The sequence below is a fragment of the Pinus tabuliformis genome, chromosome 8 (assembly GCF_031772625.1).
Source record: "Pinus tabuliformis cultivar Carrire ecotype Pingquan chromosome 8, CPIR1, whole genome shotgun sequence".
Lineage (NCBI taxonomy): Eukaryota > Viridiplantae > Streptophyta > Pinopsida > Pinales > Pinaceae > Pinus > Pinus tabuliformis.
The window spans coordinates 881,708,295-881,728,570 of NC_142294.1; the positions used below are offsets into that span (position 1 = coordinate 881,708,295).

Consider the following 20,276-nt stretch of genomic DNA (forward strand, 5'->3'; position numbering starts at 1 on the left):
TGTTCTTCATTTTACCTATGATAGAGCCCATCTAGTCCAAGTGTTTGAACCATGATCTGATACCACTTGTAACACCCTCCAGGGTAAATTTGCATATAAAAAGAAATAATAGGAACAAAAATACAATAGACATATCAGCCATCAAAATCCATATATACATCAGCACATTTTCACATAAAAATCAAAGGAATGAACTTTTCATATAATGGAATGAACCAATCAGTGATGGAATTACCACATTCCACCCAACCAGAGATTGGCTGAGCCAAGTCTCTCTTCAACCAATCATCCCCGTGTCATATTCCAAGCATCAATGTGGGACTCATAAAACACAACAAAAAACACCAATCAATGTGGATGCCACCGGAGTTCTTTGCCTACGAATTTGAGTGCCTCCTAGTCTCTCAGGCTTTATCGTGCATCCACAGTCCAATTCAGGGATCACTAGGCCCTATAGTGAGACATACTCTCTAGGCTTTACCATGCATTCCATCTCTAAATCACTATTCCCAACGGAGAGTAAATACACCTTTTGGCTTTACTGTATATCCTGCCATTCACAGACAAGGATTCCTAGGCCCACCAAGGCACACAATCTAGCTATAGCACAACCCACAGTCTGGTTCAGGGGTTACTAGGCTAGTGGCTTCGTGCATCCTCAGTCTGGTTCATGGACCACTACCACCATGTTTTTGTCAATTTGGAGATCCACCCCACTCAGCTTTGAATCAAATATGACCATCCCCCACAAAATGCATGAGAGAACCCATCTCATCAAAGCTATCAGGAAATGGCAAGGCTAGGCTGAAAATACTGTCACACCTAGAAAAATCCATGCCATGGTAGAAAAGAAACACATGCAATCCCATGCATGCCAAATCTAGCAAGGAAAATACACATGCAAGTTGATGCCTGCAATGAAGCCTATTGTAGTCGCTTGATCCTGCCTTTCCCTACTTGATCCTTGCTTCCCCTTGCCTTCTTTTATTTTATTGATCCAATGCCAAATTTCTCCAAGAAAACTCTAAGTATCCAAGAGTATGAGAGAGAGAGAGAGAGAGAGAGAATAATGAGAGAGCTCCAAATCTAAACTGACCAAGCCTTGCCCACTGATCCTCAGAAGCATTTTTATTAATGAGGCTTCTATTTTCTTCATTTTCCATTAGTTTCCTTCATTTTCCTCCCCACATGAAACCTATGACCTTTCACCTCCTTTTTCTCATAATTTCCATTATTTTCCTTCATTTTCCTCCTCACATGCAACCTGTGACCTTTTAACTTCTCTTTCTCCTAATTTCCATTATTTTCATAAATAAATTTGCCAAAATACCTCTTTGCTTGTTTAATGCCTTAGCCATTGCCTTTGCCAATTTTGTTAGCCATAAAAAACCAAATGAACACCCCCTAGGATGTCTTGCCCACCGTTCATCTTAGAATATGTGTCCCATCATCCATGCTATTTATATATTTTTACATGGAATTTTCATCAGGGTTGTTACAGTTGATGCTTACATTAGTTTTAGGGTTGGGAATGTGACCATTAATAATGGACATTTATCTAAATGATTGGTATTGTATCCTCCTGCTTAACCTTATATTGCGCATGACTTACCCTTGTGGTTAGAAGAGGACAAAGAAGGTGAACTATATCACACCACCCCCAACCCAATATGCACTCTGGAAATTATTACAGGAGGGGGACAACCTGATGAACATGATCTCATTGACCATATCCTTTAGAATCAACCTCCCACTCCCATACCAATTGATGACTTGATGAAAGAATCTGGGAGTAATCCTTGGGCTGACTTATTCTCTATTGACTCAAATCTAAACCATGTGAAGATTGTATAGTTTTGACCCTCCAAAGCCTTAAAGATGAACCCTTCTCTCTCAGTCAAACAGGAAGAAAAATTGTGGAAAGTGTTGAGGCAACACCTATATGTTTTTTCAAGGGAATATAAGGAAATGAAAGATGTGAATCCCTCTTTTTGTACTTAGCATATTTACATCAAGGAGGGATGCAAGTCTGTGTGCCAACCCCAGAGGTGGATTAACCTAGCTCTTAAGGAAATTGTGAAAGAAGAACTGCAAAAACTACTAGATGCACGGTTCATATACCCTATTTCAGATAGTGAGTGGGTGTCACCTCTTGTGTTAGTTCCTAAGAAGAAGGGGAAGTGGAATCTATGTGGATTACTAGGAACTCAACAAGGCTACAAAGAAGAACCATTTTACCTTTCCCTTCATTGACCAAGTGTTGGATGGCCTTGTAGGGAAGAAATTATTCTTCTTCCTAGAAGGATTTAGACGATACAATACAATCTAGATCAACCCCAGAGATGAAGATAATACCACCTTCACATGTCCTTGTGGTACCTTTGTTTATAGAGTTCTTTGATTTGGTTTCTGTAATTCCCCTACTACTTTCCAAAAGGAAGTTTTGAGTACTTTTTTGAATTGGTTCATGACTTTGCTGAAATATACATGTATGATTTCACTCCTTATGGATGTGACTTCCATGAAGCTCTCTCCAATATGTGCAAGGTTTTGAAGAAATGAATTGAAACTAATCTCTCTCTAAGCGCGCTGATAAATGTGATTTATTGATGAATGAAGGGACTACCCTTGACCATTCCATATCCAAGGAAGGGATGCAGGTAGACCCAAACAAAATTGCCATCATCGAAAGGGTTCCTACCCCTTAGAAGAAAAAACATCTCAGGATCTTCTTGGGACTACTTGGGTATTATAGGATATTCATCCAAGAATTTAGTAAAGTGGCTTCACCTTTGCTTGGTTTATTGGCCAAAGATTCATATTTCTGTTGGACTAGGAGTTTCCAAGAGGCCCTTGAAGTGTTGATAGTAAAATTGACCACTGCACCCATCCTAAGGCATCCCAATTGGGAATTTCCTTTTCATATCCATACTGGTGCATCAGATAAATCTATGGGGGGAACCTTGGGACAAGCAGAGGATAAGTTTCCTTATGCTATTTACTTCATTAGTAATAATTTGTCTAAAGTTGAGTTCAATTACACTATAATTGAACAAGAGCTCTTAGATGTAGTACTTTTTTAAAATAAATTTAGGCACTATATCACTCAATACCAAACTCTTGTTGATACTGATAATGCAACATTAAATAGTTTATCAACAAGTCTGATGTTAATGCTAGGATAATTTTATGGTTTTTATTTTTACAATAGTTTGATTTGACTATTATTGACAAACCAGGGAAAGAAAACATGGTTGTAGGTTTTTGTCCAGGTTAACCTTGCCTATAGGTAATGAAGAGATGGTGGATGATCAACTACCATATGAGCACCTATTTTCCATCTCGGTGCTTTCCCATTTTTTTGATGACATATAAAACTACTTGGTCGCTGGGAGGTTCCCTCCTAATCTATCATCTAAGGAGAAAAACAATATTGTAAGGAAAAGCTCTACTTTCACTTGGATTGGGGGAAATATTTTTAGATTAATACCAGATGAAATCTTGAGGAGATGTGTAAGAGAAGAGGAGGTATTTGACATCCTCTTAGCATGTCATGGTCCTTGTGGAGGTCATTTTTCTGCAAAAAGGACAACCTTTAAATTTTTATAGGCTAGTTACTATTGGCGCACTTTACATCAAGATGCAAGGAGATATACCACTAGATGTGATCAGTGCCAAGGACGTCCAAACACGCACCGAGGGATGAAATGCCCCTACAACATCAAGTGGCCTTAGAGTGATTTGACAAGTGGGGCATGGATTTCATTGCGACAAATTGATCCACCATCAAGCTAGAAAAAGTACATCTTTATGTGCACTAATTACTTGACAAACTAGGCTGAGACAAAGGCAGTCAAAGCAACAACTGAGCAAAAAATGGTGGAATTCTTAAGAGGAAACATCTTCTACAAGTTTCGGTATCCAAAGGAGGTAGTCATTAATCAAGGAGCACAATTCACATCCAATTTTCTTGAATGTATTGTGAGGAAACACCATATCAAGGATAAGACATCCACTACCTATCATCCTAAAGAAAATGGGAAAGTAGAGGTCACAAACAGAGCATTGGGGAGCATCCGCACCAAGGTTTTTAGAAACGACATGAGAGATTGGGTAGAGAGACTAGTAGATGCCACTTGGCACTACAATACCACTTGGAAAACCACCACTGGATTCACTCTATATGATTTGGTTTATGGTAAGAAAGATCTTCTTTCTATTGAGTTTGAATATCACACTTTGAGAATGGTATCTCAATCGGAATTAGATATCACCGCAACACAACAAGAAAGGTTTCTCCAACTAAATGGCTTAGATGAGTTTAGAATGAAATCTCTCTTACACACTGAAGTCATACAACAGTAAAGGAAAGCGTAGCATGAAAATCATATCAAGGAAAAAACTTTTTAAGAAAGGGATTGGGCCATGTTATATGATTCTAGGTTGAAATATTTTAGAGGAAATCTAATGACAAGATGATTGGGTCCATACCTAGTGGAAAAGTGTCATGTAAATGGATCTGTGTAGATCAAAACCATTGATGAGGACGACATTCCCTTGCTTGTAACTGGTTATAGGTTGAAGTTATATAGGAGGCCCTTGTCCAAGGAGGAATTTATCATTGCAATCAACAAATAATTGAATGTGATTGGGAGTTTCATAGCTTCTAATCCACAACATTCCTAGAAATTCGAAAAGTAAAAAATAAAAAATAAAAGGCTTGGATGGAAAACTCTATGAGGCATATGAGGCCAACTCGAGGGTCGAAAACCTCTCTAAGGTAACCCATGAGCAATGGAAAAAGAGAAAAAATAAGAATAAAGATCCCTAGGTGAAAACCTACCTTGAGGCACTTAGGGAAAGCATGTAGGTTGAAAACCTTCTCTGAGGTAGCCTGTGTGTCTCAAGAAAAAGAGAAAAGAAAAATATAATAAGGAAGGAGATTATATCATATTTTCTCACCTTTCTTTTGTTTGGCATAACTGTACACAGTGGTAGATTTCATGGCTATAGGCCAAGACTTACAAGCTATTATCCATTCCTCCATCCATGCACCTCATATCCATCCTCTCCATTCATATTACTATCTTTATCTACCATCCCAACATCAAGAAATCCAAATTTCAACTCCTCTCTGTGAGGCTACGAGAAGGACATGTATTGCTATAGAAAGGTCCTGTAATGCTACAGGAGGAGACTCTCGAGCTATAGGAGGGAGATCCAAAGAGGAAAATAATCCAAAATAGAATCCTCACTTAGACAAATGATAAATGAGGTCCTCCTATGACTTTTCCATCATCCATCCATCACCCATCCACTCATTTCACCAAATTTATTCTTAAATTATCCAGTTTGTCCTACCTTAAGAAAAAAACATAGAATCTACTACTTTCTATCTCTATAGTATTTGAACTACTCTACCATGACTCTAACCCTATCATCATATCTCATCATCATCTCCCTCATATCGCTCATGAAAATTGAAGACTTCAAGGGAAGAAGAGAACACTGCTACACAAAGAAACTCCTCTTGTAGCAGCAAGTGCAGCCACACAGTAATAGTTGATATATATATATATATATATATATATATATATATATATATATATATATATATATATATATATATATTCTCACCACTAGAAGATTTGATGAAGCTCTGTTTATAGCTATGAAGAGACACCTCATTCTCAGGTAGGCTTTCCTCTAGCAATAACAACTTGGATATCAGAAGAGGCACCTACAAACACACAACAAAAGTAATAGTGAATGTAGAATTAAGAATGAAGACATTCACAGGAAATAATTCAAAGAGGTCAACTCCATTGATCATAATGATATATAGCCCATCTCTAACATGCAAACCTCTGTAGTAGTTCGATCCATAGGTAGGCTCAGCTATGGCAACCCTAACCTCCACTCTATACATAAAATGACAAAAATGTGTTCTAAGAGAGAAAAGGTGTTTTAATAGGATGGAGGTGGGTAGTGAATTTGGCGACCCTCAACTAGTAAACTCAACTGTAAGTTAAATCACCCATGCAATGTGGAAATGTCAACTCATACGATGTGGTCTCCTCTGAGAGTGGGGTGATAATCACCAGGAGGTAGAAATTATTAGAGTTAGTGGGGAAAATGGTCCAAAAGAGGACACTTATGTTAATTCCACATCACTAGAGTGCTCCAAGATTTTAACCAAAAGAGGATATTATGTGCTAGCTCGAATTCATTTTCACCATCACTATTTCCAAAAATAGGTAGAGGAAAGACGAGCTAGTGCATCGAGTAGCCTAGAGTGCCATTGAGGAGCTTCAAACCATGCCTGCAAAGTGGTAAAGGAAAAAGAAGCAAGCGAGCCCACAATTGCTATAGGAGGGCCAAGAGGAGCTACAAGAGGAGAAAAAGGAGTCACATTTTCTTGATACTATCTCAAAACCTTCATGCACACCCATAATTTCTCTGATAAGAAGTGATACCATCCTTCTTTGTTTCTACACCCAATTTCATGAATAGATTTTCTTGAAATTAAGAGCCTATAACAGTGAATTGATCAGTAGAGGGTCGTTTTGAAAGTTTTTTGTGGTTAAGATAAAATTTCATAGTTTGCTTTCTATCAATTTGAGCACCCTTCTTCCTCACTATTACCAATCATCGTGCCACTGTTTCACCACTTTTTGTGCTCCTGTTTCATCATTGAGACTATTTAAATTTTCTTGAATTTGACACTTACATATCATCAAGGAGAAATAAAGAAGATATGGGTGGAGGATTTAACAGAAGGGAACCCTCAGACACCAAGCGAATTCACTAACACGCTCCTATAGTTGACATATTCAGAAACCACTAGTTGTTGGGTTTCTTTGAGCTACTAAAGGGGTATGATGAAGATATTGCCCATGAATTTTCCATAGAATTACACTCTCAAGAAGAAGACAATGCCACAATGATTGTCAGAGGGTTGGCCATCTCTCTCAGTCTTCAAACCATCGAGTGACCACCTTACCTTTAGGAATTAAATGGAGCAAAGAAGACAAGCAAGTGTCACAACTAGTAAAATCTTCTTCGTTTCAAAAGAGAAGCCCGTAGAAGACAAGAATGGAGTGAGAAGAGAAATTTTTCCTTGCCCTTTCGATCAGTTATCTTAGCATATCCCTAAATATATATCTCATGAAGGGAGATTAAGTGTCGCTTATGCCTATCGCTTGAGGTCACTCCAGTAGCTGGTATTCATGGAATACTTACACCTTTCTCAAAGACTTAGTGTCCCACATTTCCTTTTATAGTCAATCATGGAGATGAGTCAGAAGGTAAGGAAAGGAAAACACCAAAATTTAGCTTACCATGGCCTAATCAAATTGATAGTGGTAGATTCTCTGAACCACTTGAGAATCCCTGTCATATGGAACAAATTTGTGGACATGGATAGGGATAATTTCATAGAAACACAAGCCCTCAAACCAAGAGTGACTCTGACCTCTAGTATTGGAGGAAGAGAGGGGAAGATAGACGAGGAAGAGGTAGCAAGAACAATATAAGAATAAAGAAAAACTAAGGAAGAGGCAACAAGAAGAAAAGAAGAAGAAATACAAATAGAGGAAAAACAAGTAGTAGAGACAGAGGAAGGAGAAGCAGAGATGAAAGGAGAAGAGGAGGAGAAGAAAGAATAAGCTCTAAGGAGACTTCTCCATCTGAATGTGTAGAAGACATAGAACAAGAAGTGTTTGCAAACTTAGCAACAACATTGGGCACTCCTGTAAAGCCGAAGAGGAATAAATCAAGATCATGTCAAATGTATTTCAAAACCAGGAAGAGCACTAGAACTAGACAAGGGAAGCGACAAAATTATACAAGGATTCATATAATTATTGATGAGTCACCCAACAAGAAGCAATAAATAGGACCTAGTTAAGGAAAAATTGAGGAGGACAGTCCTCCCAAAACAAAAACCAAGTCACCCATAGCATGTGTGAGTAGGCCTGCTAGTAGGTTTGTCACCTTCAAGAAGCCAAGCACACAATTCCTTTGAGTAAGAGGAAAAAGAGGATCAGGGTTAGCTACATGAGAGACAGAGTTTGCTACAGGAGGGGAAGAGTCAGCTATAGGGAGGAGAGGGAAGATACGGGATGACAAGAAATATTTACAAGAGGAAGCCACCACCTCAAAGACTATTGGAAAATACCTACAAGAGCTCCAAGAGCCTAGACGACAACCTAGATTGATATCCTACTATAAACATATTGAAGGAGGAAGGACTTTCCCTGAAAAATTTGAAATCCCACTCTTTTATGAGATGGAGATAGAGAGGTAGAACCCGCAGGTGCATAAAAATTGCTAAATCTAAGAAGGTAGAGGATGTAGACCTCATGGAAGAAAGGTTAGTTGAAATGGGAAAAGGGTTAAGTTGTTTGAGAATGCAAGATTCCATGACGAAGGAGAAAATAATGGAATAAAACATGAGGTTGAGAGAGAGGTTGCAGGAGAAAGAGACACAACTTTCCAGCATGGAAATTCTCTCCATGGAAGCATTACAATGCATACAACCATCAAAGCCTTATTCCCTCTTTCTCAAAGAACAGTGGCTCCAATTCAAAATCAAAACTTTGGCACAATATGGACCTATGCCTTTTGAGGACTATAGGTAGTTCATTGAATTTTGCAACCAAACTAACATGGAAGACAGAGCAAAATTGGTCGAATTTTACATGCACATCCTCACTTTGACAAATATGAATTTTTGGGATACCAATTCAAGATTGGGAGATATGTGGCCGATGGATTTAGCGTCCTGGATGACTCTTGATGAGGCAAGAGTTGAGGAGGTGAAAAGGCTAATGGCAAAGGAGGAAAATGATAACAATCATGGCCTCATCTTAAATGATTTTTCTTTAGCACCCAAATACATTTCTACCCAGGAGCAAGCCATTCTACACTTTGAAGACACATTAAGGATGTTGAGAACAAAAAGTATCCAATGATGGCATGCCTTACCCCACGATCTACCAATCATAGAATATCACTTCCTGAAAGGCTAAGGAATGCCTTGGAGAGAACACCATTATACAAAAGGATCATGCAGAGGATGTAATCACGTGGAAAGCACTCAAGCTGAGTCCACCCTTGCTGCTAGGCTTATAAGAAGTAAGATATGATGCAAGAGAGAGCTTCCTCCATTTTTCTGTTGTGGATTTCTTTTTCCTTTGTAGAATTTCTTTTTCGCCATCAATGCAAGATCGGCACTCTAGGGCTTCAGAGTTGATCCTCTTTCTTCTTCTTGAATCATTATTCTTGTTAGTTCTTCAAACTTCGGGATTTTCTCTCTCGCATTTATCCTAGTGATGAACATTTGGTAGTCATCGGTCACACCATCCATGGTAATTGTTACAAGATCTGTATCTTCAACTGTATGACCAATGTCTGCCAATTTGTTCTTCAAATCTTTGATCCTTGCTGTGAAGGCAACAACTGTTTCATTCTTCTCCATCTTCAGGGATAAGATCTTACTCTTCAGAAACAAAAGACAATTTGTATTCCTGATCTCATACAGATCGTTCAAAATTCCTCAAATTTCTCTTCTTCATTTACATTCTCTGATATGTGGTATGATGCAATCTTTCATTAACATCTGTAGCAGCGTCCTTGCTTTACCCTCATGCTTCTCCCAATCTGACACTGATGTTGATCCAGCTACTGGCTTTTGCTCATCCCCATTTGCAATTTTCCAAGCACTTTGCACTTCTAGAAGAGTCTGCATCTTGAATTTCCAATTCGCATAATTGGAGCCATCGAGCTTGTTATGCTCATTCAAACATGCTTCAAACATTTGATTATTCATCTTGGCGATTTAAAAAATTTAATAGGTAAAAGAAAATGTTGGATTTACCCCAGAGGTGTGTCAAAGACAGAGATTGCTGATCTCCAATGTTGTTTGATCTCGCAGCACACTCGCAGATCACCGTGGCTTGCTTCACGACCTCCAAACATCCATCTATTGTCAGCCTCTGCCACGACACAACCTTCTCTCAGCCTCCACGTAGCCCCTCACTTGTTTTCTTAGTCGGCGTGAGTTATCACCACAGACTCGTGAAGGTCTTCGTGCATATACACTTGATATCTGCGATGATCGACAAAATGAAAACGTGCAGAAGGTTTTCAGTGGGATCGGCGCATTTGTGCACTTAAAACCTGCGATGATTTTGGTTCAGTCGTGTCCTCCACTCAGCTTACAGGTTCCTCAACCTTCACGCTCTGATACCATGTTAAAAATGCAATGTTCTGTATTAAATAAAATGAAACCCACTAGTGAGCTCTACGAAAGAGAGTCTGAACCAGGAGAGTCTGGGTCTACAGAACGCTCTACATTGTTCATGTACATCACACATTATATAATAATCATAGATTTAAGGATGTTAGAACCGTAACCTAAAAAATAGAAATTGATTCCCATCTTGGGGTCTAGTGAACCAACTCACTATTCTAAGATATTCTCCATTATCTCTAACAAATGCATTATGTTGTATACATGAAACATATTTTATTAAATGACGCAGAAAGTGAAGATGTTAAACATTCCCTTAATAACTGAATATTAATAACTGAGGCAATGCAACTCACATGTAAACAACATATCTCATGCTTCTCTGAACAGCGAGATAGGTCATCTCCTCTATGACAGGATCGTTGGCAAACCATATATTTCTAGTCCTCTCTCCATATATTTCTCTGCTATTTCTCCCTCGATCGTCTTTTCCCCGCTTTTTGAGGAAGGCTGAGAATCTTTAGGAATAATAAGAGCCTTGATGAACGACCATAAGTAGCTGAAACTAGCACTAGAATATTCCCTATTTCCATTGCCATTGCTCAGATTAGCCATGTTCTCCTCTGCAACACGAATCCCCCTCCAATTTCTCTTCCTCCTCGAGAAGCAGGTTGACATTATAATGATCAGAATTCAATTCAATACAACAGAAATATCATTCACCCGAATAAATATTGTCCGGCAGACTAGTGCCCATAATCAAATACCACTCCATGCTTACGCGTGTCCTCAATGATCTCATAAAGATGATCTCATGGGATTCCAGATATCTGTGTGTCAGTGATAGATGGCCAATTTCCCAGGGTCACCTGTAGAAAAGCGATAAGAGGAGCCAAAGTCGCGGAGAGATGAAGCGGCGGAATCCGTGGTGTTACACAGAGAAAATCACAGAGCATGAGCGATAGTGGCCCGTGGGGCATATTATGAGAAGCAATTCAATTTATTATGTCAGTGACCTGGTAATACTAAGAAGGGTAGGTAAAGGGCAGAAAAACAAGAGATGACACGTACCATTATTTGATGTGCGTGGTGTGCTCCACCACCTCCGGCCCACAACACTCAGAAAGGTTTGCGTTTTCTCAAAAAGTAAGCATTGAATATTTTTGGCATTTTGTATTCCTATTAACTTCCTAGGTGTTTGTTGAATGTGGTGCGAAAACACTAAGCGTTGAATATTTTTAGCATTTTGTATTTCTGTTAACTTCCTAGGTGTTTGTTCCTAGGTGTTTGTTCAATATGGTGAAGCCTTTGTAATTTTAAAACAGAAACACCCGTTAAATTTGACGAGCTGATGTGTCATTCACTACTTGATTTGCCACTCAAATATGGTTAATGTGGAGATCATAAATTTGACGGGTGAATTTTTCACAATAAAAATGCCCCACTAGTTTTTGAGCATATTGAATCCATATATAGAGTTAAAAACCAATTTAAACAATACAACTCAAAATTTAATAAAAACCAAAATTCAGATTCCAACCAAAAATAAACCAAAACCTCAAAAAAAAAAAAACTATCACTTATGGACAAGTCTAAAAACTTTGGGGTGACTGCTTTATTTTAAAATAAAGCAGTTAACTTTATAAATAAATAAATAAAAGTATAATGAATAAAAGTAATTATGATTAATAATTTGTTATTGTTATGATAAATGATAAGCATCCTTATTGAATACATTTTTTTTTAATTTTTAATTTTAATTTTATGGTTACATCAGAAAGGTACTAGTATTTTCATATCATTTTCTCCATATTTTTATATTAAGATATGTTTATTATTAATTATCTTGCTAAAAAAAATTAACTACGTTTATTAAACCTAATGGTTAAGAGCATGTGTTTCCTCCTAAGAAGTCACCAGTTCAAAACCGGAGGGGGTTCAGTATCTCTGCCTTCGTAGATTAAGTAGTTAAATCGTTGTGCGCAGGTGGGTCCCTTGTCCTACAAACAAGGGGGCCTCATACACCAATTTGGTATTTGGTTTAGCTATGACCTTAAAATTGGATAATAATAGTAATTAATATTAATTCATAATACATATGACTTATAATAACTATTATAAAAAAATGGTATTCCTTTTAGTGTGGTATTTTTATTATTAAATGTTTTGCTCAAAATCTTATATTTTTCTTTTTAGGTACATTTACTTAATACCACTATATAAAGAGTAGTTTTTAAGTGCGATTTTTTGAAAACCTTTTCAATTTATTTTCCGATCTAATTTGTCTAGAATATGGTAGGGATTTTATATTTTACCTCTTAGGTACATTTACTTAATAGGATTATATAAACAATATTTTTTAAGTGGGATTTTTAAAAAAAAATCAATTTATTTTTTGATCTAATTTGTCTAGAATTTGGCAGGGATTCACTAAAACCAACATAGATCCATTTTAAGCACGTCTAACATGAGCTGAAATAGATCAAATTTCTTCATGTGAAAACTTATTTTAGAATGCAAAAAATGATGTGTAATTTTTCATTGTTTAAATTGTATTTTTACACTGATATGAGTTTTTTTTCAGTCAACGACCTTCTGATTTTAGTTTACACTTTTCTTGTGTGTTTTGCATCTGCCAGACAAATTTTTCTCTATCTGCTTGACATTTGTTTCCCACTTGCATCATTATTATGGGTTTGTCCATCTCTAGTTTGTTGGCATTATTCCTTAGCTCTCTCCAAAACCCAATTATGTGTGCACAACCAACAAATTTGTCCTTTGAAAACATTGTTTTGTGATGCACGACCAACTAATCCATGCCTCCATGACCTTACCAGCGTCCTTCCATGACCTTACTAGTTGTTGTCTCGATTCAAACTTCATCAACAGTTAAGTAGTATGTTGTCTAAAAATTATGTATAACAATGTTCAATCTGACAAACGAGCCTTTTTTGATAATCTCACAAAGTATAGTAGTTTTCAAACTAACAAAGAAGCCTTGTTTGACAATCTCACAAATGGAGCCTGAGTTGTGTTTAGTATAAATATAGAAAATATAGTGGAGCACTAAAGCCCTTTAAGTAGATGTAATGCGAATGCGAATCTCTGTTGCATACAGTTCTTTCAATGAATCTCATATTTTTTAGGTTATGTTGGATGCACTCTCTATAGCTCATGAATAACAATGGAAATGGTAGTTTGTCTGAGATCTTGCATACTAGTGATTGTCATACTAATTTCTTCGCCTTCCTACAATTTTCCTAGTTGTCGCACTGTTCATGACCTGATCCGAAGAACATTATCTTTCGGGGTTCTTGGTAGTGAACAGGCTCCAGAAAGGCACTCTCCACTTTGGGTTGCAAACAATTCTTAGAATTAGGGTTTTTTCTTTCTAGCGATTAGTATAAGGGAAAAATATGTTCATTTTTATCCCATCCTCACCGCCCTTATGACCAACCACTTTGAATGGTATATGCTAGTAGACTGTAGGCCGAGGACAAGGAGGAAAACCTCGAAGCTCTAAATCCTGGAGGTTTTTAGTGAGGAATTTGAGAGATTTAGAAGAAGATTCATTCGTCTCGGAATTGCATAGTGCTTGCTAAATCTTAATTATCTCGTAAAAACGGTTGGGAACAATACGCCTTTCATTATCAAGGTAAAATTCTTATGAATTGTCGCCATTGGATTTGGAATTTCGAGCTGGGAATTACATTCCAAGGTTTGAATTTGGGGTTCTGTGGAGGGCTTTAGCGTTAATTTATGCATTTTACCCATCCTTTTCCACAAATTCTCAGCCTTTGTGGGAAATTGGGGATGAAAAATCTCTTTTCCAGATAAATTAAGGGTTTAAGGCTGAGAATTATGAGAATTCACCATTTAAATGTAACCTGTGACTCCATTGGATGTTTGTCCATTTAGCCGTTGTGAAATTATTGTGATTTTTTTTTGCTATGGTTCAAATTTTGCTTCCCTTAGTTTAAAATTCAAAGAATTTTTCCATCTGTTGTCTTTTCTGTCTGAAAGCTCGAGAATGTCATATGCAAGGTCTGATTGTGATTTTCGTTGCGAATTGCTGGTGCAAATTGTCCCTTAGTTAATCGCCGTGGAAAAAATCAGATGCAGGCATATGTTAGTTTTGAAATTTGTCTATTATTTCAGAAAATTAAACTTTGGAATTGATATTGTCCATCAGATTATCTAAATTTCCTTCAAAATTTTCAATTTACAGATTTAGCCAAATTATGCTTGTTTTTGGTATATCGGATTTTCTCTTTGAGCTCTATCGAAATTTAAAACTGAATTCCTACCATTAATTTCTTTCTTAAATACGTTGGTACAGTGATTTCTCTACCACCACCTCTCTTAGAAAAGTTGTTTACCCACAACATCAGTTTTACTAGAGTTTGTAGATTGATAGTGAACTATTTGACATAGATATTGCATGACCTGAGCGGTTCTATATTTGGCCTTGCTTATTGATGAATTTGTTGTGAATACAAATTCGAATGAGGTCAAAGTTTTGGCTTGACAAGAGGATTCTTTGACCATTCAACTCTATTTTTATTGCTTTATATCTGTTTCTTTTTCTGTTCTGTTACTTTTAATTGGATTCTCCAACTTCTTTTATTTTTTGTTCCTTTACCTTTTATTTGGCATTCCAACTTTCCCTGAACATGCAGGACAACAGAAGGACATGAATCACTCAACATATCTCTGCATCATCTGGTCCATCTTGTTAGTTTCGGAATTTTCTTTACAATATACAACTTAACCCTAAATCTATTTATAAACTTTTGCATGTTTGCACCACCAAAAGACTGGCAAATGAAACACTTAAAATGCTTATTGATTTTTATGCTATGATAAATTTTGAAACCATGAACGTATGAATGCCTTCTCAAAAGTTATGGAAAGTTTCTTGTAGGATGAGTTAGGGTTTCATATTGGGAGTAGGAATTTTGATCTTAACTACAGTCTGTGTCCAGTATCGGCAGAGAAATATTGTCTTCTTAGACCTTTAAGTCAATATTATGTTGGAGAGAAGCTTTACAATACATTAAATTTTTCATATGGATGCTTCTTAGATTTGATTTCTGACGCAGCTCAGGCCACTCCTAAGCCGCTACTACCAGGATCTTCCTCAACCACGCACATAAAAGCTTATTTCCTGATGTTGAATTTTTCATGATTTATAAAAACTATGCTGTAGAATCCATGTTTGAATTTAACGGACGGTGCCATAAAACCATACTTGTTTAATGCACGGTACTATTTAAGAAATTCTCAAAAGAACATATTAAGAACAGCCATAGGCATACCGTGTATCTATCTCGCTTCGGTGCTTCAGGTCGAACAATGCAATCGGTCTCGATTTAACAGATCGCCTTCAATCATCGTAATCTTATGACAAAAAAAAACCATGCTTGAATTTTTTTCACACGGGCTATGATACCCATACTCGTTTACACACAATGCTCTTGCGGAACTCTTAAAGAACCATGGCCACGCGCATATCCACTTACCACAGTAAATCTTTGGTACCGGCGCTGGTTAAAGTCTGGCTTCTAAACAAAATTTCGAGGGTATAATTATATCGCCTTTACTTTAAACAAAATATGGGCATCGGAACACATGCATCGCTTACCATCGATAAGGCCCATACATAACTCTGCTTCTCCATACCGCAGATGCATAAATTGCAAACGCCAGACAAGGAACGGAATTACCTGTGCAATTATATGTGGAATCATAAATCCGATTCCACTTTTCTCCGGTTGATGCAATTACAAGAACAGAGGTCTTTTGAACGTCCCCGATACATTAGATGAAGAATTCTAATACGTCGCCAATCCCACTGTTCAACAATGGCTCCACCTGTGACTTTCGTTCCGCCTTAATTTATTCGTATGTACAGTGGTCAATACCTTCATAGCGTCACTGTTCCTTTGCATATATACTACGCCTATATATACCTCCGCACTATACCAATTCGATTCGACATGTATATGGGTTGCGCTTCAATTAAAGAGTGCGCCTTCCTTCCTAATTGACCAGAATTCAATTAACAAGAACCCAACATTATAAGTGTAATTTTACCATGGCTTGCAGGCGTATATATGTGAACGCACCGGGATTGGACATATAGATCTCCGCTTCTCAATCCTTCTTCGTAACCAGAGTTATATAGTTATGGCAGTTCCTGTTGTAAGTTGCTGTGTGTATAGCATAACCCTTCTTAAGCCAATACCGCTTCTTCGGTAATCCAACGTACAACAGGTATAATCCTCCATACAGTTCTGGTCAATGCATCCTCGAAATCGGTGAAGATATGTCACACGACGGACAATGCATATCCGCAGCAGTTCTTTGTGGAGTAGTCTACGGAGGCAGTAGAATGGCCCCTTTTCCGGCACCGGCGGGAAAATCGTCCGGCTCCGGCTGCCGGAAATCTCCCCTCTTCCGCCACCATCGCTCCTCCCGTTCTCCGACAACCTCCCGGTCCGCCCTGACATTCCCTGACATTCCTGACCAATCGCCGATCGCCTGACATCCTTCCTGCACAAGGGAATGCGCTGGTCGATCGGGGAGTAATTCATTCATGCGCGATCTTTCCCTCCATTCGAATTCAACACCCGCGCGCTGTGCTCCCCTACCCTTACTCTGGAGCCATTCTACTGCCGCCATTGTGGTTTCGCTGTGCTCTGATCCTCTGCGAACTCCTTCGGCCACGTACTCCTCGCAGGTAAGATATCCCTTTATGGCTTGATAGCTTGACGACCGCCTTTTACTCGCAGTGAGAAAGCGATTAAGCCAATTTTCACCTTTGGATGGTGGCATATTCGCTAGATAATATTCTACTGTGATTGATCCTGCTCGCAGATTTTTTTCTCGATTCTTTAAATGGCAGGGTTAGGGTCGATACAGCGGCGTTCGTTTTATTCTGCGATCGATCCTTTGTGTGTGAAATTGTTGAGGGTTTCTGACTCTATATTTGTTTTCATTTTGTTCCCATTAAGATTCATCCATTTTTTCTTTCCCTAGTTTTAATGAAGCACGACGCATCTTTATAATTTTGGATTTTGTTTTCTATATCTCTGCAGATCTCTATTGAGATTATGTTGTTTATCGCGGTATTGTTCACTAAAAGCGAAGATCGGGCTGTGGTTTTAATGGATCCGCGTTAAAGGACACTTTTTCGCTGTAGAATGTATTATAAAGCTTGGCACGGGGTTCGATCTGTGGTCCTTTTCCGCTGTAGAATGTATTATAAACCTTGGCACGGGGTTCGATCTGTGGTCCTTTTTCGCTGTAGAATGTATTATAAAACTTGGCACGGGGTTCGATCTGTGGATCGAGTTAGCTATAGCTGTAATGTTTTTTAATTGTGTAATTTAAGCCCGTGAGAGGCCCTGTGAGGGTTTGTGTTTGCGGGTTTACATGATCTTTCTTTTTCGGGTGCGCTTGCAGGCGGATCTAAATATTAATAATGTAAACCGGTTGTATTTGTGTATCTATTTGGGTAGATGATCGAATGCTCTGCTCTTTCTTTTGTTTTGTTTTTCTTTTTCTTTCCTCTTCTGCCGACAATAAACACATACACAGGACGATTGCTATCAGCATTATGAGGGTTTTGGGGAAAAAAATTATGCATGCAAAGCTTCAAATTTATCAGTGGAAGGAGGGTTTTAGATCATCTACTCAGACATTGCATTTATACATTCATGGTTACAGGTTATCCTGGAAAATGATTCATTAAAATAAAAAGAGTATGAAATGGAATAACCATGTTACCCTCGAAAATCATTTCATTAGAACAAATAGCGTATGGAAGGGAATGTTTTTGTAAACTGTAGGTTTGTAATAAAATATGGTAAAGCCCCAAAATTTAGGGATACAAAAATCTAAAGTTGAAAGACTGGTAAAAAATTAAATGATGGGAGTGAAAATGAAGTAATTGTAATTTTTATACTTTTTAGGGATACAAAAATCTAAAGTTGAAAGATTGGTAAAAATTTAAAGTTGAAAGATTGGTAAAAATTTAAATGATGGGAGTGAAAATGAAGTAATTGTAATTTTTATACTTTTTAGTTGGGTAAGAAAACATGGTAAAGCATGAAAATTTAGGAATATAAAAATCTAAAATGGCAAGATGGTAAAAATTAAATGATGGGAGTGAAAATGAAGTAATTGCCTAGGAGGATGTAATGTTATATTAAACTCACAATTTTGTAATGTTTTATTAAATATTTTGACTAGATTAAATGTGAGAAAAATAAAATAAAATAAAGAAAAATAATAATTATTAATAAAACATTTTCTTTTTCAATTTACATAAAAATAAAAATAAAATAATAAATTAATAATTATATTTATAATTATAATTAATAATTATATTTATAATTATAATTAATAATTAATGAGTGTAGTTTTATCTTAATTTTGTAATTACAAGTATCTAGAGGGATAAAACTTCTTGAGGTGCAAACTATTTTTAGAGTGAAAAGAGATTTGATCCTTCTTCATTTTTGGTAGAGCGAGAGTTAAATTATTCAATTAGGAAAAAAAAAATTATAAATTAATTATTATAAATATATTTTTGGATTTTAGATGAGTTTTTAATCAATTAAAAGTAAACCTGATAGTTCATATCAAAATTATTATTAATTAAATTTCTAAAACCATTATCAATTAAACTTACTATGATAAAAAGACCTACAAAGCAATCTGTTATTTCTCCCCATCAATTCTAACTTCTATAAGAAAAAGAATCTAGATAAAAATAGTCTTTACAATGGTTTAGAGAATGATATTTCTAGCCTAAGGAATGAAGGCAATATTTTTTTAATGGGTGACTTTAATGCTCGAACTTCAAGCAACCAAGCTATTCTTCTAAGCAATCATTCCAACCCTAATCCTCTTTGGTTAGACGAAGACCTTCCTCTGGCTAGTCGGTTCAAAAATAGCTCTGAAGACCTCGAGGAGAATTTGTTTGGGTCGGAGCTAGTCAAGCAACCAAGCTATTCTTCTAAGCAATCATTCCAACCCTAATCCTCTTTGGTTAGACGAAGACCTTCCTCTGGCTAGTCGGTTAAAAAATAGCTCTGAAGACCTCGAGGAGAATTTGTTTGGGTCGGAGCTAGTCAAGCTCTGTAGTGCTCAGGATCTCATAATTTGCAACGGTCTAAAGAAGTGGCCCAATTCTAGCCAGATGACCTGCATCCATGGGCTTGGTAGCAGCCTGGTAGACTATGTTATCTCTTATCTCCCTCTATACAACGAAATAACAAATTTTGACGTCTTAAACGACCACGAGCCTGACTCTAATCATAGGCCTTTACTTATAACTCTCAATTTTGTCATGCATAGAGATCCCATAGAAGATAATCCTTATAGCCAAAAGAAGTTAATCTTTGATAGAAATAAAAAAGATCTCTTTCTAAATTAATTAAAAACTAATTTGCTTCCTTTATTAGTATAGACAACATAGAATATCTCTATCATAATTTTACTACAACCCTCTCATATTCTATTAACAAGTTCTCAATTGAAGTTTCAAGTAATAAAAGAAATAGAAAAACCAACCCATGGTACGACAAAGATTGTAAAAGTTCGAGCAACAACTTCCTTAATTGCTCTCCTCGGACTTTTACAATCTTTGTCGTACCATGGGTTGGTTTTTCTATTTCTTTTATTACTTGAAACTTCAATTGAGAACTTGTTAATAGAATATGAGAGGGTTGTAGTAAAATTATGATAGAGATATTCTATGTTGTCTATACTAATAAAGGAAGCAAATTAGTTTTTAATTAATTTAGAAAGAGATCTTTTTTATTTCTATCAAAGATTAACTTCTTTTGGCTATAAGGATTATCTTCTATGGGATCTCTATGCATGACAAAATTGAGAGTTATAAGTAAAGGCCTATGATTAGAGTCAGGCTCGTGGTCGTTTAAGACGTCAAAATTTGTTATTTCGTTGTATAGAGGGAGATAAGAGATAACATAGTCTACCAGGCTGCTAC

At 37.0% G+C, this 20,276-nt stretch overlaps 1 long non-coding RNA gene across 3 annotated transcripts; it reads left to right on the forward strand.

The window, feature by feature from the left end:
* The first annotated feature begins 16,838 nt into the window (after positions 1-16,838).
* Positions 16,839-17,805, forward strand: LOC149238371 (uncharacterized). Of its 3 annotated transcripts, none has more exons than XR_016245367.1 (3): positions 16,839-16,997; positions 17,135-17,223; positions 17,356-17,805. It is a non-coding gene; the product is annotated as an uncharacterized LOC149238371 (long non-coding RNA). The 3 variants fall into 3 exon arrangements; XR_016245366.1 differs by having other exon boundaries at positions 17,135-17,211; XR_016245365.1 differs by lacking the exon at positions 17,135-17,223.
* The last annotated feature ends 2,471 nt before the right edge of the window (positions 17,806-20,276 follow it).